The sequence below is a fragment of the Galleria mellonella genome, unplaced genomic scaffold (assembly GCF_026898425.1).
Source record: "Galleria mellonella isolate WM207_F2 unplaced genomic scaffold, CSIRO_AGI_GalMel_v1 utg65, whole genome shotgun sequence".
Lineage (NCBI taxonomy): Eukaryota > Metazoa > Arthropoda > Insecta > Lepidoptera > Pyralidae > Galleria > Galleria mellonella.
Window position 1 is genome coordinate 7,084,901 of NW_026442138.1, and position 8,114 is coordinate 7,093,014.

At 28.8% G+C, this 8,114-nt stretch overlaps 1 protein-coding gene across 1 annotated transcript in view; it reads left to right on the forward strand.

Annotated features, from left to right (window-relative positions):
- Nucleotides 1–2,196, forward strand: part of LOC113519609 (ubiquinone biosynthesis monooxygenase COQ6, mitochondrial) — a 38,099-nt gene extending 35,903 nt beyond the window's left edge. Inside the window, exon 10 of the mRNA XM_026904728.3 lies at nt 1,896–2,196. The gene's annotated coding sequence lies outside the window, so the exon portion shown is untranslated. The remainder of the gene's footprint in view (nt 1–1,895) is intronic.
- Nucleotides 2,197–8,114: the final 5,918 nt, after the last annotated feature.

Here is an 8,114-nt window from a genome sequence, read left to right on the forward strand (position 1 = left end):
AGAGAGTACTTTAGTTAAGGCGTTAATAAAGATGGAAAAAAGTAGGGGAGAGAGTACACCACCTTGAGGTACGTCCTCTTAGATAATTAATAAACCTTCCTAGTTACAACGAGCAATATATATTTTGGTTATTAATTTACTGCATATAATCGTATATAGGTTGATATTGCTAGAAAGTCAATTCACATTATTTCCTCGTATAGCCATCTATTGACAGCAACCGATATTTAACAATAATAATTAGCATACGGTCCATTTACTTGCCTCAACACAATACACAAATTATAGATAATTGCTTGATTACTTCATTACATGACAAGATATGACAGTAGTATAACAAAATTAAACTATTAATTTATAATATTAAACTATTAACTTTATAATATTAACGCTATGTCCGTTACCAATTAAGAGTCAAAAGTCACTCAATTCATAAATATAGCTCTAGCATCATTCGCTAAATTGTGTACATATTTCTATAGACTACTTTCTTCTTAGTATTTCAATATTTCATTTTTATTTTACATAATTATATATAACAGATTCATATATAATTTATTTGCAAGTATATATTATTATTATATATTATTAAAATAGATATATATATATATATATGTATATATTATTTGTAAGTAATACAGCGCAACAATAGATATTATCTATATCTGTAAGTAGCTGTTTGTATTATACGCAAAATATAGTAAGCTACATTATAAACGAGTAACTAGGCTATATTAATATATATTTTTTATTTACCCGTGCGAAGTCGAGATGGAGGTCGGTAGTTATAAAATTGTACGTTAAAAGCGCACATAAACATTTGTAGTTTACGCTCTTAATTTTAAAATTGCAAAATTATATCTACAAATCTTGAATTACTTGACAGCTAAGAGGCCATGATAATTCTACACTACAATAAATACATTTCTTAATTTAATGCATCATATCCAAAGTATAACTTAATAATTGTAATACATGTTAATAAATAATAATAACGTTTATAATTAATGTTATATGTTGCTTCTTTTTGTAAGTACTTTTTATATTTAAACTGTTTTTTTTTTTACATTTGAATTTTATATCATGTTATTGAATTATAAAAAGCAAATCGAATCAAATTGAAAAAGCCCATTTTTGTTATCTGTTTATTTAAATAAATATATTTATTAATGTTTTACTTTTTCATTATAATAATAATAATAATTCTTTATTTGGAACAAAAACATTGGTTACAATATTATTGAAAAACGATGATATCCGCAGAAGTATGAAACTGTTATCTGTTTATATCATTATTACATTGAATACGCGACTAGACAGAGATAAAAAGTAGCCTATATCCTTTCCTAGTTGATTAATTAACCAGTTAAATCGTCAGAAGTTAACGATCAAACTCATATTCAAATTTATATTATTAGTAAAGATTCAATACATACAAAACCCAATAATTTAAACAAATAATTCAACCTATGAAATTTTATATTCGTATTAATACATTTAAACGACTTCTCTTATCAGCTATATGCGATATACAACTTTGGCCTTACCTGCAGTTATTGCTATTGAAGTAAAATGGCTGTCACGTTGACTAATTACTGTGGCCACGCTATGATAAATGTTATCATTAACAGATAATGAAATTACTTAAACGGCGTGTATTGTATTTATTAACAATATATATTCCTTTATGCTTTCTAATGAATAATTAGTAGATGTAATCAGTGTAATATGACAATTGGTTATAATTATTGATATCGGTTTACACATACATTAACTTAGTATTAAATAATAAAAATATTGTATAACTCACCATACTCACCATTCTTTAATAATGAGTCATTTAATAGTATCATTACTTTAATGATAATTTCAACATAAATTTCTTTTTGTTCCAGAAATTGATCATGTCACATGCCACGACGTAGAAGAATGGAAATGTTGATAATAATTACTTTAAAGACAGAGACGGTGCTTAGACTACTTAGGTATAATAAATACATTTTATGTGTATGTTACCTAAATTATTTGCAGTACCTATGAAACTTGGCTATTGAAAAGGGGTTACGTATGAAACTAGATAGTAATCTTCCGTAAATATTAAAAAGGAATTTTGGATATTTATATAAGAAAAAAAGGTGTATCTACTTGGTAAGCGTAAGAAAATTAATAAAATAATTTCAGTCAACTATAAACCAATTCCATGTATTGATCTATCTGAATGTAGACAATTCTTGATGGTATTAAATATGTATCTGTAAAAATAGAGTTAGAATCTATTTATGTTACTTGCCTAGTCAAAATTAAAAATTATTAGTGGCTAACTTTAATAAAATAAAATATAATTATTATATATTCTTTATTATATATTCTTTATTGCACTAAAACATACAGTAACAACAATAAGTTAATAACAATGTTAGCAAAGGCGAACTTATCTCTAAAAGAGATTTCTTCCAGTCAACCTAACGCAGTGGCATAGGAAGTAGTGAGTGGGCAGTAGTAGTGCAAGACAGAAATTTAAATAAATATTTACATAAATTATAAATAATTATATATATACACATATATATACATACATACATACACACACACATATATATATATATATTAGTTTTGTAAATTTGTAAATATATACAAAATTTATATATATATATATATATATATATATATATATATATATATATATATATATATATACATATACATATACACACATACATACACACGTTAAATACAACATATAAATATCAAATACAAGAGAACACAATGATGACAGTCTTCTAATCATTTTTATATTTAAACTAAATTGGAAAGATAGAATGATTTTAATCTTTTTTTGAAGGAACTGCTAGACGGTTATCAGTATATTTAAAATATTAAGAAAGTTTTATTTGAATATTCGCGACTGTAGTAATTATTTGTATTGCAAGAATATTTACTATGTACGAATGGTAAAAAAAGAAACTCCTTTAGAATAAAAATTGGATGTAAATCCGTCTGCAACGATTAAATGTATCAAAGTGAAAAGTTATTTTATTCCTTTAAAAAATAATACCCTTTCTAACCCGGTTAATATTTAAGAATCATTAATTTTCTCAGTAAATGACGAGGATTCAAATCTTGAAAATTAATAGTCTCTACTTTCTTGGTAGGGAGGAGGGATTGTTAGTAAAGGGGTAGTTAGTCCCCATTGCTATCAATATACCATTAGGTCGACCTCTACGCGGTTCCCCTGGAAACTATCGTGACTAATTTATTGTTAAATTCCTCACGATAATTCGGCTAATTGACCTGCCTTTCCTTTTCACCTATTATCTTTCACTGGTGCCCCACCAGTGTAAACCGATAGCGCAGGCGGAGTTACCATTCCATTATAGTCCATTAAAAAAAAATTCTTGGCAAGACCCTCGCATTACTGTGTGCCTTAATATAATAAACTAGCGGCCCGTCCCGGCTTTTTACAACATTTAACATGGGGACATTTTTACAACATTTAACATTTTTTTATGATGATGAAGTTTTTTGTAGTTATTGATATTTTCTTCAATATTGTAGAACATACTTTTGTTCTATCACCAATAGTTTCCGTAGCGCACGCGACGAAAGATACTTTATAGCATTTTTTTACACCTTAGGTTACGTTACTAAAGTTTTAGTAAGGATCCCTAATCTTTTAGAAATAAATATAGCCTATATTATTCAGGGTGAATGTAGATTTCTAATAGTGAAAGAATTTTTGAAATTGACTAAGTAGTTCTTTCTACTAAGGAGTTTATTCATTATAAACATACATACACACAAAAATACAAATCTTTCCTCTTTATAATATTAGTGTAGATGCCAAAGTGCAAATTCGTCACGAGATATCAGTCTCAAGGTTGTTTACGCTTTCATGGAAATATACCTACATAAATATGAGGATGAGGTCGATACGTTGTATTTCGGTATTTGTTCGGGAGAATAATAAGCTAAATGTAAATAATGAAAAGGGATCATAAGTAGATCTGAATACCTTAATAATTTTTTTCACACAATTGTTCCCTAATATAAATTACAGAGTATTGAGTAATTTTAATGAATAAAGATGAAATGGTGTGTCTGTCTACGCTAACAATGTACAATGACGAGGTGCCTGCGGAGGATGGAAGGGTAAAGCGATAAAAATGAAACTAGGTCAGTTAGCCCATAGTGGCCAATACGCTTTTTATTATCCACGATAGCTTCCAAGCTTCTCGTATTACTAACATTCTCTTTCCTTTTTTAAATAAATATAATGTACAATGTTACAAGGGACGTATCAAAATAATTATTCGCCATTTACGAAAACGTGTTCATATTGTCCTAAATAACATTGTTAGAAAAAACGTTTTCGCTACAGCTGTAGAGGTTGCTTCACGGTACACATAGGTGTTGCGGTTTTTAACCAACTTAAAAATAATGGAAGTTCTCAATTTGTTTGTATTTTTTATGTTTCTTACCTCTTAGCTCCATCAGCTGCAAACCGATTTAGAAAATTCTTTATTTTTATCTGAAATAATAGTAGCAGTAAGTACCAAGGATCCTTACAGATTGATACCGTAGAAATTTTATCAAAATCTGTTTAGTAGTTTAAATTTTAAATCAAAATAACTGGTTTTATCACAACATCGGTTTTTTTTTGTAAACAATCTTAATTATTATGCATAGACAAACAATTATGCGGACACAACTTACTTGGTCAATAGAGATACTAACTTACTGAATTTTAAATTAAAATAAAAATCGGAACATAAAACTGTAGAAAAGATATGTCTCTACTGTATACCTATAGGTTACATATATATTTTTCAAGTTTCAGTGATGTAAGACGTACGATGTAAGACGCATAGAAGCTAAATCATTTTTATAATAACAAAATATTTAGCAATATTTAAGATGGCTTCACTACAGGCCACACTTAAATGGCAATAAGCTACATTTTATAAAAAAGAACACAGATTGTGTAAAGCTTAAATAAAGAAATTCCACAAAACTATAACTGACTTCAGTAGTGCCAAAACCAGTTATTTGGTTTGAAAAAATAAAGTACTGAATCGAGTTTGATAAAATTTCTATGGGAGCAATCTATAAGTATATTCTTTCAGATAAAAAAAAAGACTTCCAAATCGAATTACTGACGAAGTAATGAGTTAACAAAACAAAAAAAACTAATTAAGAACCTTTTTCTTCTTGAAATCGGTTGAAACAAGTAGGTAAAATAGGGAAGGGAATACAGGTAATATCAGAGGAAGACAATGAGGAAAAAATCATATATGTGGGCATTTGTTACATTTTGGCGTCTAACAAACAATCGTCATAAAATTTGGCATGGATAGCCATGAATTGAAGCTAATTTTTATTCTGGTCAATCGATTATATATCTCGGTCAAGCAGGCAAAGCTGCAGGCCCTAGTAATCTATATAAGAAATTACACTTAGGTATATAACTATGTGTGTGGTCTTCCGTTTTTATACAGAAATTTACTAAATAGTATATGCATCTAGCGGCAACCTATTTTTTTTTTTTTTTTTTGGTGGATGAAAATGGAATGGTAACTCCGCCTACGCTAACGGGATACGTTGGCGGAGCACCAGTGAAGGGTGATCGATGAGAATGAAAACCAGGCCAGTTAGCCCATCATGATCAATTCATCAGGAATTAACCATGATAGTTTCCAGGGGGAACCGCGAGGAGGTCGACCTGGTTGGGTATATTGCTAGCAATGGGATTTTTAGTCTCCATTACTAACAATCACTTTCCCCCCAGCGGCAACCTATTATATTTCATGAAGTTTTGTAGTTTAGTTGCATTTTCTACACAATGCATCATCAGTTAAATTGCCTTACAACAGCTGTCTGGTAAAATCCAACGGCCGTCAAACCAGTCAAACGTGAGATGACGTCATATCATAGGAAACAACGGCTGTCGCAGTGTGGGGTTAGTGCGTCACCTCGCTTGGCCTGACGCCATTGCCAGTCTGTGTTCGCGATAATAAGCTTTATATATGTCTACCTAAGGAATATTTTACAATAATAGCAAATAAATTTCAGATATCTACTGACTGAATCATTTGTAAATAAGCACATATCTAACTGCGCCAAAAAATTCATTGTTACGTCTTTAAATCGAATAATAACTATTATTAAATTACTAAATGATATTGATAAAATTTAAAAGTACTATATTTAAGTATTCTCACATATAAGTAGGTAGATATACATATGTTAAATTTCATGACGGTTGATTGTAAAAAATAAGGCCCCAAAAGCATCACAAAATAACAAACTTCCATATTTATAATAATATTCTTAAGAACCATAACTTTTCTATGGATAGGAAACAAAATTCTCACGGGGTGAGCTTGGTGTCGCTTTACGTGGAAATAAACGAGAGCGTCATGACCCTCTGTCCTTTACAAACACATTATTTTTACCTGGAACCATTATAGCGAACAATGACATTATAACAAAAAAAAAATGAAAAGATTCGAACAATAGATTTCCGACATAGTTTTAAGAAAAAAATCTTTATTACGACCTTCTCGACGGCATACCTCAGTACCTATCTACCAGTTTTATAACTGTCAGGTCTCTGTTGTGTTGTTTGTAAACGAATAATAATTTTGCTAATACCTGCCTACCTGCTTAGTTCATTATTATTATTTATCCTACGTTATGATAATGTAAGTAGGCACGTATGAAGTTAAAAGGCATATGGTATTTTAATATTTTAGGCAATAAATACATGTGGTAATTAATTTACATACCTTAATTTAGACACCTATCTATATATTTTCATAGATTTATACAGAACAAAAAATCCTATGTTTGATAATCTAAGTGTGCTAATGACTAATGCTTACTATATAATATAAATGTAAAAGTATGTTTTTTGTTACCTTATAGAGCCTTAATGGCTTAACTAATCACTATGAAATTTAGTATACACGTACCTACTGCAATATGGGATGGATATAGGCTACTTTTTATTCCAGTCATCCGAACAAAGTCGTGGGTAAAAGCTAGTTTCTAATAAAATTCATTTGTATAAACGACGAATTTAATGAGAATTCATCGCATTCAGAAAAATAAATTTACTTAAGTAAATACCAATATACTATTCCTACGAATGCAACTAGTATTGCATTGCGATCTGATAAAATAATTATTTAGTTATTTATGATAAAACAAGTACAGTAAGTAAATAGATTCTTAGCCTAATGTGAAAAGTATGGATTTTTCTAGACTTCCATATAGTTCTTACTGCAGAAAAGGGGCTCAGCATCTTTCAACCCAATCCTCCCTCCTACCTACCCCATACTTCTGTTCTTTTTTTATAACAATGCGCATGGTACGTTCGTTTCGGATATATGCTGTTGATCTAAACGTGTCTGTTTTGCTTATTATTACACAACTAAGCAATGTTTAAATTACTTTATAGACATCTTAGGTATATTTTAAAATAATTTTTAAACATCGCTACATCCTGAAAAGGCGTACTTGTAATTTTATCTATTATAGAATATACCTGCATATACAAGTAAAGGTGAAATAATAAGTGAATTGATTTCGTTACAACACTGTAATATATGGAAAAATTTGTAATTTTTTTATATTTGTTAAAAGTTACAAACAATTTTAGCTCATTTTTATTATCGAAGTAATAGTATTTAATCAATCAATCAATCATCTTTATTCATATACATCTGTTACAGATTCTTATGATACGTCATTTTATAATTATAATAATTACCATATAAAATAATATTGATTTAAAAAAAATACAATAATTACATTTACAATACAATTCACATTAATACAAAATTCAAATCCATGCAGTTTTGTCATTTAGATAGTCATTTAATTTATAATATGCTTTTGTACAGAGAGTCCTATTTATATATGTCTTAAATTTTCTTTCATTTAAATGTAAAACGTCATCTGGAAGTTTATTATAAAAACGTATACAGTTCCCCATGAAAGATGTACTGACTTTTCTAAGGCGATAACAAGGAACATTCAATTTGTTTTTATTTCTTGTATTGAAATTATGTGTGTCACTATTATTTTTAAAAAGATTTATATTTTTACGTACA